The sequence below is a fragment of the Balaenoptera physalus genome, assembly GCF_965194825.1.
Source record: "Balaenoptera physalus genome assembly, chromosome: 18".
Classification (NCBI taxonomy): Eukaryota; Metazoa; Chordata; class Mammalia; order Artiodactyla; family Balaenopteridae; genus Balaenoptera; species Balaenoptera physalus.
In genome coordinates this window covers 75,605,914-75,620,854 of record NC_138899.1, presented here as the reverse complement: position 1 = coordinate 75,620,854, position 14,941 = coordinate 75,605,914, and the positions used below count along the sequence as shown (strand labels likewise).

The window sequence follows — 14,941 nt, the reverse complement described above, 5'->3', positions numbered from 1 at the left end:
CCCCACAAATACTAGAATTAAAAAGACAAAAATATCAGTATTAACAACATTGGAGGTTATTAGAACTCTCATACTCTGGTGGGAGTGTAAATGGGTACACCAATTTGTAAAACTGTTAGTCAAAATTTAAATATTTGCAAGTCCTATAGTCCAATAATTCCCTTCTTAGGAATATAACCAACAGAAGTGTGGCACATACGTGCATCAGAAGACATACCAGGATGTTCGTGGCACCATTATTCTTTTTTTTTTTAATTGAATAAGAGCTACCATGTATTTACTCCCTCTTACATGCTCAGTATTTTGTGTTATCTTTTTAAAAAAATTGAAGTGTAATTAACATATAACATTAGTTTCAGGTGTACAACATAATGATTTGACATTTGTATATACTGAAAAATGATTACCACAATAAGTCACCATACACAATTACAGAATGTTTTTCCTTGTGATGTGAACTCTTTAGATCTACCCTCTTGGTGACTTTCAAGTACACAATATAGTATTGTTAACTATAGTCATAGTCACCATGCTATACATTACATTCCCATGACTTGTTTATTTTGTAACTGGAAGTGTGTACCTTTTGACTCCCTTCACCCTCCTTGCCCGCCCTATGTGTTATCCTGATCAATACTTTCAATGACACTTTGGTGTAAATCATATCTCCATTTTAAAGACATGAAAACTAGAGTTTAGAAAGATTACGTGGATGGCACCATTATTCTTAGTAGCCCCAGGTGTCCTTCAGTAAGAGAACAGACGAGCAGCCTGTGGTGTATTCTTACAGTGGAATCCTGTACGGTAATCAGTAGAGCTGCTGCTGAACACAATGACAGGGACACACCTCACAGTGTTGAGTGAATGAAGCCAGACAGACAAGAGTACACAGTGTATGAGTTCACTTGTTATCAAGGTCAAAAATAGGCAAGACAAATCTGTTGTGTAAAATGTCAGAGGAGAGCTTGTCTGTAGGGAAGATGGTTGGGGGAGTGTGGGAGGGCACTGGAGGAGGCTTCCAGAGTGCCGGTTCTGATTTGGGTGGTAGTTCTTTGGGATTCACTTTGTGTTGTCTCATTTAACTATCTAATTCACTTTTCTGTATGTATGTTATACTTTAATACAAAAAAGTTAATATAAAGATACTTAAGAAAGAAATGTAAATTAGAAAGTTACCACACCTGTATCACAAAAAGCTTGGAAGCATAGTGAAATAAACATAATATCTACAATCATTCCTTTGGCTTATTGCTTAGAATCCCTTCCCAAATTTACTAGCTGTGTGATTGGGGCAAGTTACTTGTCTTGGTCAGCTTGGGCTGCTGCAGCAAAATACCATAGACTGGGGGGTGCTTACACAACAAACATTGACTTCTCACAGTCTAGAGGCTGGGAAGTCCAGGATCAAGGCACCAGCAGTTTCATTTCCCTGGAGAGGACTCTCTTCTTGGCTTGCAGACGGCCCCCTTCTTGCTGTGTCCTCACATGATGGAGAGAGAGAGGGAGAGCTCAGTCTCTTCCTTTTCTTAGAAGGGCACTAATCCCATCATGGGAGCCCCACCCTCATGACCTCATCTAAACCTAATCACCTCCAACAGCCTCATCTCCAAATACCATCACATTGGGGTTAGGGCTTCAAGATATGAATGTGGCAGGAGAGGGGACACATTTAGTCCGCACCTTGCTCAGCCCTCTTAGTTCCTTCATTTCCTCATTGGTAAAACAGAGGTTATAAAGTGGTATTTCATACTGTTGTCTTAAGGGTCAGGTAGATAATACATTGAATGTACTCAGAGTATTTGGTTCATAATTGACAGCTAAAATTATTCATTTCAAAAACATTTACGAAGTTTCCGCTCATGTACCTGGCATTGGGCTGATGATGGGGATACAGAGATAAATAAGACAAAGTTAGGGAACTCCTGAAGGCCTCAGTCTAGATGGCTGTGCTGTCTAATATGGGGAGCCGCCACCCAATATAGACATTTAAATGGAAGTAAAATTAAAAATAAAATTAAAATAAACTTTCTCAGTTGTACTGGCTACTGAGAAGTGCTCCATAGCCACATGTGGCTAGTGGCTGCCATGCTGGACAGCACAGATATGGGACATCTTCATCACCATAGAAAGCCCTTCTGGACAGTGCTGTACAGGGCAGGTCAGCATATGGGGATACAGGTAGGCATTGGCAGGTGTCCTGGTGCAGGTGAAGCTTGAGCTGTTTTGAAAGATGAATTTTCAGGTGGGAGAATAAGGAGCGTGGCCACTCCAGTACAGTGAAAGCACAAAGACATAGGGCTTTTGGAAGCTTTGACTCACCTGGAGATCGTCAGTAAGTAGCTTTAAGTAGTTCGGTGTGGCAGGAGTCCTGGCTGCAAGAGATAAGGCTGGAAGGGAAAGCATAGCCTGGGTCCTAAGGGCGGAAGATGCCCAACTGAGGAGCTTTTCTACAGGACACTCAAGAGGGCTTTTTATCTATGACTTGCTTATTTCTTGAGTTAATGCTTCTTTTATCAATTTACCTACAGAAACTCATATTTAACAAAAATATTTTTCCTAGTCTTTTTTTTTTAAACACGCAGTGGTGTTACATTTTTATGTAGGCGCCTGTGCCTCTTTTCCTTTGTAGTTTCTAAGCATAGAAGGTGTCACCTGTAGAGCCTGAGATATTTTCAATTTTGATTTATTTTTATATTTTTTAGTATAAAATGGTGTCAAATTAATTTTGTATATCTAGAATGGGGTGCCTAAATTTTGCACATCCACATAACAAATATTTGTTACAGATATATTTGTGTGTAAAACTTGTATATATACATCCATATATGTGTGTGAATGTGCGTGTGTGTGTGTATATATATATACACACACACACGCACACACACACATACACACACACAAATTACTAGCTAGTACTTGCCAAACCATTTATTAAACATCCTGCTGATGGATTCTTTGTCACGTATTACATTTTTATATATAATGAGGTTTATTTCTGAGTCATTAGTTCTGTTCTATTGCTTTCTTTTCTTATGTCCGATATAACATTACTTATGCCACAAAAATTTTAAGTATCTTTCTGTGTTTGTAAATCAAAACTCATGATTACTTAGTTCTCTTTCTATATTTGTTTGAAAAATGAATTCTCTGTTTGTTTGAAAGTTGAAACTCATGATTACGTAGGTCTCCCGAGTGGTCTGAATAGGCTGAATCACACAGCTTGTCACTGAGGTCCGGGCTGGCATGGTATTTACTGAAAACACCACTCACTTAGGAGATGTACATCTTTAGGAAGTGTGTGTGCTGGTCTCGTAGTGCTTTGAAAGCCTGCTCTACGTCATGCATGATGATTGATTCAGTGGTGTGTTTAGCACACAGCCACCGAGAGTGGAAAGGATCTTCTGTAGCAGCGTTACCATCCTTTGAGAGTCATGTTTGTGTACTTTAATATTACCGTGTTCATCTACAAGTATCAGCTCTAAGAAAAAGTTCTGTTATTGACATTTTATTGATTGGAAGACTCAGAAAGCTAGAAATAACTTGCAGGTTGAAGATGCTTTAAATTAACTAGCCTAGCTAGAATTGCTTTTCCTTTTCCTGGCATTTCTCTGTGTGTGTGTGTGTGTGTGTGTATACACATGTGTGCACAGGCACAGGCTGAGGAGTGGGGTTGAGGGTACAAGGGAATAGGACTTTTGTACGCGGTGGTAATTCACAAACGCAGTCCTACAGTGGATCATAAGGAGGTCGCGGCTGGGTTTTGAGGAGATGGCTTGACTGGCATTTTAAGTGTTCCTTGAATATATCCAGTAGCATCACCTGCTGTGTCTCATGTTCTGGCATTTTGCCTTTAGGCGGATCATTTATGTAACCAGAAAATGTTTCAGTTTTTGGGAGGTTGCTGTAAAGAATAATCAGCAATTTTCTCAAACAATTCGAAATTCGGGTATTATCACTTAGTTTAAATGGAATAGCATTTACAGAAATTAGTCAACAGTTTTAAATTGTTGCCCTTCATTCATTCCATGCGAACTATTCCCACGTGGAAACGCCTCTCTTTGTAGAGAGCTTTACCATTCCAGGGCACCTTCGTCATCTCTCATCTCATTTGGTGCTTACGACATACCTGTGAGGTAGGTGTTAATATTAACTACATTTTACATGAGGAAACCCAGGCTTATAGGGCGTAAGAAGCATCCCCCGTAGAGAGTAAGCCCCTTTTCAAGCCACCATGTGTCTCAGATTTGTCAGAGTTCTCCCAGCCTATTCCTCAGGGTTTTCTATAAAATGAAAACAAACAGAATCACTCTAATAATAATGGCCATCCATCTGTCCATGATTATTCATGGTTATAAAGACTGCAATATAAGTGTGTTTAAAATTGTCCCATTGAGGAACATATTTATTTATTTTAGTTAGTTATTAGTTATAAGTGCATTACAAGTATACAACTATAATGAAAACTGCACAAGCCATTTTATTCATACAGATAATCATTTCCCCTTAAGTTCTGTCCTGAGGCCAGCCTATGAGTTTTGCCGTATGTATTTTTCCTATTGCTGTCTGCTCATGGGTTATGTGGTTTATTATAGGAGGCAATGGAAAAGGAACTCCATGCCTATTTGAATCAGCTCCGCTGAAGAAAACACATGTTTTCATAGATCAGGCTGCTCATTTCCCTCTTGTTTAGAAAGTTTCGGGCTACTCTCACTTATATTACTGCCCTTACTGAATTTCTCCTTCCCATCGGGGCTGCATTTGCCATGTGCCTCGCGTGACTGATTGCCTCTCCTCGTGCCTGAATATCCACTTTGCTGCTCTTGTATTGAGTCATTGTGTAACTTACTTATGAACTTTGCAAAGTGGGTCTCAAGGTAAATTAAGATACCTTCTTGATATTCAAGCCTGTCATTTTACCCTTAGCCTTAGTTAACCAACCTCCCTCCCTCACTCTTCCTCCCTCCCTTCCTTCCTTCCTTTCTTCCTTCCTCCCTCCCGCCTTCCCTCCCTCCCTCTCTCCCTCCCTCCCTTCTCCTTCCCTCCCTTCTCCCTCCCTCGCTCCCTTCCTTCTTTTTCAGCTAGGACCTAGGAAATACTAATGCCCTAACAAATCATGGCTCTTCGATTAGCCACCAGTCGGAATAAATAATTTTTTTTTGTTTTTTACTTTGTGTTTTCTGTACGTTATTGTCACTTCATTCCATCACTGCATTCTGAGATTATGAAAAGTCTTCATAAAGTCCATGCTTATCTGGACCTGATGAAAGTAGCTGGATTTCCCACATACGATGTCTTTGCCTCTCCATCCACTGCACAATGGTTGGGTTGAGTTGGGATTAACGCAAGGATTTGTGGAAGAAGATGGTCTCTAACCCACACTGTATCAAAGAATGATCCCTCTGCATTTTCCCTTGAAGGCTGTGGCAAGATCTTACCAAAGTTCAGTGTCCTTTCCTGAGTGCCAAGAATCACCCGAGCGGGATGTGGGTCCCGTGAGCCACAAGGATTCCTACCTGAAAGGAAGTTTTGTTATAAGGTTGACGATAACTGAAGTGTCAATAATGGTAGCTGCTGCTGCTGTTTCTATAGTAATTTTATATTGTTTTCACGAAATAAAAATCATTTCAGAAAATATGCAAGTCACCATTACTGTGTCCCTGTGCTAGGGGACTAAATGTGTTGAAGAAATATGAGTGAGATATTCATATGCTCAAGAAGCTTATAATTTAGTGCAGGGTATAGAAAAAATCTACAAATAAGGAATAGAATGTGATAATTAGGAGACTAGAAACACAAGGACAGACTGCAGAGGGATTCATTGTAGCTGGAGGACTGGGCGTGCTCCTTGGAGGACTTGTGTTTGTGCCAGACAGCAAGGAATGAGCAGGTTTTGGACACATGGGGCTGGGGGCGCAGGGCCTTCCTAATGCGGAGAGAGTGGGAGAGATCTGTGGGCATCCTCAGACTGGGGTTTGGGAACAGAGAGCGGTTACATTCATTTGGGGCACAGGGGGTTTTAGGAAGAGGTAGTAGATAAGATCAGTAAGATTAGAAAGATGGGCTGGACTCCCGATCGCGGACACCTTTGGATTGCTTCATTTGCTTTTCTCCCTCCCTTGAACATTTATAATTAAGTTTTAAAAAGCTCACAAGTCTTATTATACCTTCTCAGCAGAATCTTACTTTATTTCCTGAGCATTATTAGTATGGGAATTGGTATCCCCTCCTCAGCAATGCTGTTTCTACAAAATTATATAGGATGTGTTTGAAATGTTGCTGTTTTGCTGAGAGGCTAGTTGCTTTAGTGCTCTGATTTGCATCGATCCTGGGGGCGTGACCTTAAGGACCCCTGTGGGCCAGGAAAGGAGGGCAGTGGCAACTGGGGAGAATCATCTCACCTCTAAAGCAGGGGCTGGTGAACGAGAGCCCACGGGTCAGTTTCGGTCACCACTTGGCTTTGTATGGACCGTGAGCTCAGAATGGTTTTACATTTTTAAATGATTTTTAAAAATCAAGAGAAGAATATTTCATGACACGTGAAAATTATATACAATTCAAATTCCAGAGTCCGTTAAGTAAAGATTTACTGGAACACAGCCAAGCTTATTTGTTTACGTTTTGTACACGGCTGCTTTAGTGCTACGGCTGCGTGATTTAGTGCTTGCGACAGAGACCATATGGCCACAAAGACTAAATTTACTACCTGGTCCTTCACCTGGAGGGCTTGTAAAAACATGAATTGCTGGACCCCACCTCCGGGGTTTTTTTGTTTTAAATTGAAGTATAGTTGATTCACAATATTGTATTAGTTTCAGGTGTACAGCATTAGTGAGTCAGTATTTTGCAGCTTTACTCTATTGTTACATAATTATAAGATAATGGCTATAATTCCCTGTGCTGTGCAATATATCCTTGTTGCTTATCTATTTTATACATAGTAGTTTGTATCTGTTAGTCCCATACCCCCAACTTGTCCCTCCACCCTTCCCTCTCCCCCTTTGGTAACCACTACTGAGTTTTCTGTATCTGTGAGTCTGTTCCGTTTGCATATACATTCATTTGTATTATTTTTAGACTCCACGTGTAAGTGATTTCATACAGTATTTGTCTGCTTTATTTCACTAAGCATAATATTCTTTAGGTCTGTCCATGTTGCTGCAAATGGTAGTATTTCATTCTTTTGTAAGGCTGAGTAGTATTCCATTGTGTGTGTGTATATATATATATATATATATATATATATATATATATATACTTTTCCATTTGTCTGTTGATGGGCACCTGGATTGCTTCTATGTTTTGGGTGTTGTAAATAATGCTGCTATAAACACAAGGTGCATGTATCTTTTTGACTCAGTATTTTCATTTTCTTTGGATATATACCCAGAGTGGAATCGCTGGGTCATGTAGTAGTTCTATTTTTAGTTTTTAGGGGAACCTCATACTATTTTCCACAGTGGCTGCACCAACATTCCCACCAACAGTGTGCAAGGGTTCTCTTTTCTCCACATCCTCTCCAGAATTTATTATTTGTACATGTTTTGATGATAGCCATTCTGACAAGTGTGAGGTGATATCTTGTTGTTTGGATCTGCATTTCTCTAATAATTAAGGATGTTGAGAGTCTTTTCATATGCCTGTTGGCCATCTGTATGTGTTCTTTGGAAAAATGTCTGTTCAGGTCTTCTGTCCATTTTTTGATTGGGTGTTTTTTTTTTTTTTATATTGAGTTGCATGTGGGGATCGAGAACTTGCATTTCCCATTTCATGATGCTGCTGGTCCTGGGACCACCTTTTGAGACCCACTGGTTGGTCTGTAGCAGTGCTGCTCAAACTGTAATATGCTTGGAAATCACTTGGGGAGCTTGTGAAAATGTAGGGTCTGATTCATCAGGTCTGGGGTAGAGTCTAAGAGTCTGCATTTCTAACAGGCCCCTGGATGAAGCCACGTATCCAGTGTCCAAAACTGAAGCCCTTGGGCAATTATGACTCGCATGGTCCTTTTTGCCTGGGATGCTGATACAGCCAAAGGAGCCGACTTCTTCTGAGACGGAGAAGAATTTATGTGAGTAGGTTGTGGGTGACTATTTGGGGAAATAAAATTAATTGGAGCTATAGGATGTTAAGCAAAGAAGTATGCTGGGGCTGTTTACAGTTAGTTTTCATTTTATGGGGATATTTAATTGCGTTTGCCACTTATATACATCTCTGAATAGGCAATAATAAAAATATTTTTATTTAACTAAATGTTTCTTTATTGTGATTGAGTTCACTCTCATTACTGTGGCTTACATAAGGTTTTATATTATTTTACGTGAGCATCCTAATTGAGCCTTGAATTTGTTAATTAAAATTTCACTGGAATTTTATGTTTTGGGCATTAAGGAATATGGCTGAAAGGAATGTCTGCTTCTCGAAAGCCAGGGATGCTTTCAAAGTCCTGGCACTCTGCTTGGTAGCTGCTTATTGATGGTTATATATCCTGAACTGAATTCAGGATCAGGGGCCAGACTGTTGCTTTGGGATGCATGGGCCAGTGTTGATTTTATAGAAGGTACTGTGGAGGAAAAAATTCTGTCCATGTAATTTTATAATTTTATTTTGATGAAGTACCACAAAAGTTAACATCCAGTGTGTTTGTGAGTGATTTATTCACTTAGAAAAGGAGTCTTCCAAGTATCTACCAAAGTTACAAGAGATCTTTTGGGCTTTGCAAAAAACTGTTTGTGACTGTTGATGGAAACAAGTTATGAGTGAGCTCTTCTTGTGGACCTCAAGCAGCCTCCTACTTAAAAACATTTTCAAAGTATATTCTTCACATGTAAAGAATCTGGTGCCGCAGCACTAGTATCACCAACACCTCCTGGGTCTTGCCACTGTTAGTTAATTGACAGTTTAAATGTTCTATGTAAGGAAAAGATGAGAAGTCAGTTTTTTGTTTAATTTTACTTTTTGTATCTTTCATCAGAGAATGGAAAATAATAAATAATTGTACGTATGCCACTGTTTTTTCAAGAAAGAACTAGAACCTATTACTTTTTTTTTTTTTTTTTTTTTTTTTTTTTTAGCAAATGGCATGTATTGGCCACATGGTTAAATTTTTACACAGGATTTAAAGACAACTTTCGAATATTAATTTGTGTAGGGTAATGGGAGATAGGGACAATTTATGATTCTTGGCAACTCTAAATTTCCGTGGGTTGGTTGAGACTACAGTTAGTTTTAAGTATATTGTTTATACGTGGAGGGAAATTTTCTTTAGACATTCAAACAGAATTTACAGGCCATCTTTTTCTTGTTCAAAGATGACAGATCATTTTCACAGCGTATTTATGCAATCAAAATTATTGAGCATGATGTTAACTAATTTTCTTTAACAAAATAATTGTACTGTTGCCCTGTTGTCCAGGATTTAAGCTTTTTCAGAGCTGGAAATTTGTGCCCAAGGACTCGCTAAACAACTGTTTACTTACTGGCTTGTGTGGCTTACGTTTACCTCTAAGCAAGTAATGTGTTACTGCATGGTGGGTAGGAGTGTTTTCAAATGATCGTCAGTTTCCTCAATCGTTTGAAATCATCTCTCTATTTTAAGAAGATAAGGCTCAGGTCAAGAGGGAGAAGTTACAGGGAGGCAGTTTTTGGTTCTGTATAGGAAGGCATTTCATAATTCTTTAGGGCTGTTCAAAATAGAATGGGCTTGTCTCGTTAGGTAGTGACATTCCCTACAATTAGAAGTGTTCCTACCTGCCAGAGAATCTGTGGGTGGGATTCCTCTGTTAGGTGAGAAATTAGTCTTATTGGTTCCTAAGATTTTTTCCTCATCTCAAGATTGCTTATTTCTATAATCTCATAAAATTGCTGCTTCCCATCTGTTTAAATGTCAGAGGAGGCTTTATGACTTTGTTGGCAACTTACCTCAGAGCACCATGGTAGACACGTAGCTTCCACTGTGATAATGTCAGCCATTGCTCGCTTCACAGGTGTGGCGGGGAGGAAAGGGACCAACTTTTCCTGGGCCTGCGCTTGACTCTATATTATAACAGATGCCACTGTCCACTGCCCCAGCTGGAGCTTTTACATCACAAACTCAGTGCAGGTCCTGAGTACAGGTTGGTGGGGGGGTGGATCTCCTCCCCACTACCCCGTTGGGCGACCAGCTTGTAAATCTTGGAAGTCACTTAATATCTCTGAGCTTCATTTTTCTTTCACCTTATAGGTTATATGTATATTTTAAAGCATATAAAAGAGAACATGTGTAGGTATGTTTTGCTGAAAGCTTGCTTTCGGTTTTAAGGATTGTTGGATTAGCTGGCAAAATAAGCACTCATCTCACACAAATAAACAGCTTTAGTCAACTCTTTAATGAAAGGTGGTTTAACTTAATTTTAATATACAATCATTAGAAGGAAAGGAATAAGATTATTAGAGAAACATAACAAGGTATACATCACCGAACTGGGCCGACCCCTACTTCCAGATCCAAACAGCAGCTGGGAAGTCCCGAGTAACAGCACGCTGGAGCCCCAGTTGGGAAGGGTCCTGGGCGGTGCGTCCACCCCACAGGTGAGATTTCAGAATGGAGTCCTGGGGGCTTCCGTTTATTATTCCAGGCCGCAAACTGATATTATCAGTTTGCGTGCAAAAATGCAGCTCTGGTTCAATTGTAACAATGCTGTTAATTTCACCAGGTGAGTCACAAGATTTTCCAGACCCTGGGGGACTAGCCAGGTCCCCAGGGTTCAAGAAATTCCAAGACCCACTCCCTTTCTTATGGTAAGTGCCGCTTGACTTGCTAGCAGCAATCGTTAGGTGTGCAAGCAGGCGTGCAGTCCAGGCAGGGTCACAGGTCGGGCAGAGGCCTGCGTCTGCCTCTGAAGCCTGAACAAGACTACTTTATTAATTTTCCCAACAAGGTAGTAGGATATGTATGTTCAAACTTTTTTTAAAAATGACGCAAACAACTTGTTTTTCAATCTTTGCTGCATAGGACGGGGCTCTTCTCCCTATTTTATGGGAAGGCTGGCGTTCCCCAGGATGGAACATTGACATCCCTTCTCCCATCCACTGAGTAGGACCAGGCTTTGACGTTGAGCAGCAGGAATGTTTTTCTGTTGCATACGATTTGGGCATCAGTTTAATGTGCATCTCGGTTATTCCAAATGGGACCTACTCTCCTGCCTGGGGGCCCTGGATTTTAGTGTGCTTTTGGGTTTTCCCAGCCTCTCTCAGTTTCTAGCCCAACTTCTAACCAATACCTCACTCACCTTGTTATCTTTTAATTACAATATCCCATTCTCTTAATGTTTTAAAATTTTAAAATTGTGGTAAAATACACATAACATAAAATTTACCATCTTGACCATTTTTAAGTGCACTGTTCAGTAGTGTTAAGTACATTCACATTGTCATGCAACCAATCTCTAGAACTCTTTTCATCTTGCAAAACTGAAACTCTATCCCCATTAGACAACAGTGCTCCATTTCCCCCTCCCTCCAGCCTCTGGCAACCACCATTCTATTTTCTGTCTCTATGAATGTGGCTAATCTAGACATCTCATACAAGTGAAATCATACAGTATTTGCCTTTCAATACCTGGCTTATTTAACGTAGTATAATGTCCTCAAGGTTCATCCATGTTGCAGACTATGTCAAAATTTTCTTCCTTTTTTTTTTCATTCCCAATCACTAAATGCTTTATTTTATTTTATTTTATTTTTTAACATCTTTATTGGAGTATAATTGCTTTACAATGGTGTGTTAGTTTCTGCTTTATAACAAAGTGAATCAGTTATACATATACATATATCCCCATATCTCTTCCCTCTTGCGTCTCTCTCCCTCCCACCCTCCCTATCCCACCCCTCTAGGTGGTCCCAAGGCACCGAGCTGATCTCCCTGTGCTATGCGGCTGCTTCCCACTAGCTATCTATTTTACATTTGGTAGTGTATATATGTCCATGCCATTCTTTCACTTTGTCCCAGCTTACTCTTCCCCCTCCCCATATCCTCAAGTCCATTCTCTAGTAGGCTTGCATCTTTATTCCCATCTTGCCCCTAGGTTCTTCATGACCTTTTTTTTTTTTTTTTTTTTAAGATTCCATATATATGTGTTAGCATACGGTATTTGTTTTTCTCTTTCTGACTTACTTCACTCTGTATGACAGTCTCTAGGTCCACCCACCTGACTACAAATAACTCAATTTCATTTCTTTTTATGGCTGAGTAATATTCCATTGTATATATGTGCCACATCTTCTTTATCCATTCATCTGTTGATGGACACTTAGGTTGCTTCCATGTCCTGGCTATTGTAAACAGAGCTGCAATGAACATTGTGGTACATGTCTCTTTTTGAATTATGGTTTTCTCAGGGTATATGCCCAATAGTGGGATTGCTGGGTCCTATGGTAGTTCTATTTTTAGTATTTTAAGGAACCTCCATACTGTTCTCCGTAGTGGCTGTATCAATTTACATTCCCACCAACAGGGCAAGAGGCTTCCCTTTTCTCCACACCCTCTCCAGCATTTATTGTTTGTAGGTTTTTTGATGATGGCCATTCTGACTGGTGTGAGATGATATCTCATTGTAGTTTTGATTTGCATTTCTCTAATGATTACTGATGTTGAGCATTCTTTCATAGGTTTGTTGGCAATCTGTGTATCTTCTTTGGAGAAATGTCTATTTAGGTCTTCTGCCCATTTTTGGATTGGGTTGTTTGTTTTTTTGATATTGAGCTGCATGAGCTGCTTGTAAATCTTGGAGATTAATCCTTTGTCCATTGCTTCGTTTGCAAATATTTTCTCCCATTCTGAAGGTTGTCTTTTCATCTTGTTTGTGGTTTCCTTTGCTGTGCAAAAGCTTTTAAGTTTTATTAGGTCCCATTTGTTTATTTGTGTTTTTATTTCCATTTCTCTAGGAGGTGGGTCAAAAAGGATCTTGCTGTGATTTATGTCATGGAGTGTTCTGCCTGTGTTTTCCTCTAAGAGTTTAATAGTGTCTGACCTTACATTTGGGTCTTTAATCCATTTTGAGTTTATTTTTGTGTATGGTGTTAGGGAGTGTTCTAATTTCATTCTTTTACATGTAGCTGTCTGATTTTCCCAGCACCACTTATTGAAGAGGCTGTCTTTTCTCCACTGTATATTCCTGCCTCCTTTATCAAAGATAAGGTGACCATATGTGTGTGGGTTTATCTCTGGGCTTTCTATCCTGTTCCATTGATCTATATTTCTGTTTTTGTGCCAGTACCATACTGTCTTGATTACTGTAGCTTTGTAGTACAGTCTGAAGTCAGGGAGCCTGATTCCTCCAGCTCCGTTTTTCTTTCTCAAGATTGCTTTGGCTATTCGGGGTCTTTTGTGTTTCCATACAAATTGTGAAATGTTTTGTTCTAGTTCTGTAAAAAATTCCAGTGGTAGTTTGATAGGGATTGCATTGAATCTGTAGATTGTTTTGGGTAGTATAGTCATTTTCACAATGTTGATTCTTCTAATCCAAGAACATGGTATATCTCTCCATCTATTTGTATCATCTTTAATTTCTTTCATCAGTGTCTTATAATTTTCTGCATACAGGTCTTTTGTCTCCTTAGGTAGGTTTATTGCTAGATATTTTATTCTTTTTGTTGCAGTGGTAAATGGGAGTGTTTTCTTAATTTCTCTTTCAGATTTTTTCATCATTAGTGTATAGGAATGCAAGAGATTTCTGTGCATTAATTTTGTATCCTGCTACTTTACCACATTCATTGATTAGCTCTAGTAGTTTTCTGGTACCATCTTTAGGATTCTCTATGTGTAGTACCATGTCATCTGCAAACAGTGACAGCTTTACTTCTTTTCCAATTTGGATTCCTTTTATTTCTTTTTCTTCTGTGATTGCTGCGGCTAAAACTTCCAAAACTATGTTGAATAATAGTGGTGAGAGTGGGCAACCTTGTCTTGTTCCTGATCTTAGTGGAAATGGTTTCAGTTTTTCACCATTGAGAACGATGTTGGCTGTGGGTTTGTCATCTATGGCCTTTATTATGTTGAGGTAAATTCCCTCTATGCCTACTCTCTGGAGGGTTTTTATCATAAATGGGTGTTGAATTTTGTCAAAAGCTTTCTCTGCATCTATTGAGATGATCATATGGTTTTTCTCCTTCAATTTGTTAATATGGTGTATCACACTGATTGATTTGCGTATATTGAAGATTCCTTGCATCCCTGGGATAAACCCCATTTGATCATGGTGTATGATCCTTTTAATGTGCTGTTGGGTTCTGTTTGCTAGTATTTTGTTGAGGATTTTTGCATCTATATTCATCAGTGATATTGGCCTGTAGTTTTCTTTCTTTTTCACATCTTTGTCTGGTTTTGGTATCAGGGTGATGGTGGCCTCGTCAAATGAGTTTGGGAGTGTTCCTCCCTCTGCTATATTTTGGAAGAGTTTGAGAAGTATAGTTGTTAGCTCCTCTCTAAATGTTTGATAGAATTCGCCTGTGAAGCCATCTGGTCCTGGGGTTTTGTTTGTTGGAAGATTTTTAATCACAGTTTCAATTTCAGTGCTTGTGATTGGTCTGTTCATATTTTCTATTTCTTCTTGATTCAGTCTCGGAAGGTGTGCATCTCTAAGAATTTGTCCGTTTCTTCCAGGTTGTCCATTTTATTGGCATACAGTTGCTTGTAATAATCTCTCATGATCCTTTGTATTTCTGCAGTGTCAGTTGTTACTTCTCCTTTTTCATTTCTAATTCTATTGATTTGAGTCTTCTCCCTTTTTTTCTTGTTGAGTCTGGCTAATGGTTTATCAATTTTGTTTATCTTCTCAAAGAACCAGCTTTTAGTTTTATTGATCTTTGCTATAGTTTCCTTCATTTCTTTTTCATTTATTTCTAATCTGATCTTCATGATTTCTTTCCTTCTGCTAACTTTGGGGTTTTTTTGTTCTTCTTTCTGTAA

General features: G+C 39.3%; 1 protein-coding gene across 12 annotated transcripts in view; it reads left to right on the top strand.

Moving 5' to 3' along the window:
- The window catches only part of MTUS2 (microtubule associated scaffold protein 2), a 505,324-nt gene that overhangs the window by 102,311 nt on the left and 388,072 nt on the right, over positions 1-14,941 (top strand). For 9 of the 12 annotated variants that reach the window (XM_082435506.1, XM_082435497.1, XM_082435494.1 and 6 more), the window contains one exon: positions 7,932-8,065. The exons of the other annotated variants lie outside the window; for them this stretch is intronic. The gene's annotated coding sequence lies outside the window, so the exon portion shown is untranslated. The remainder of the gene's footprint in view (positions 1-7,931; positions 8,066-14,941) is intronic. 12 annotated transcript variants of the gene reach the window in all.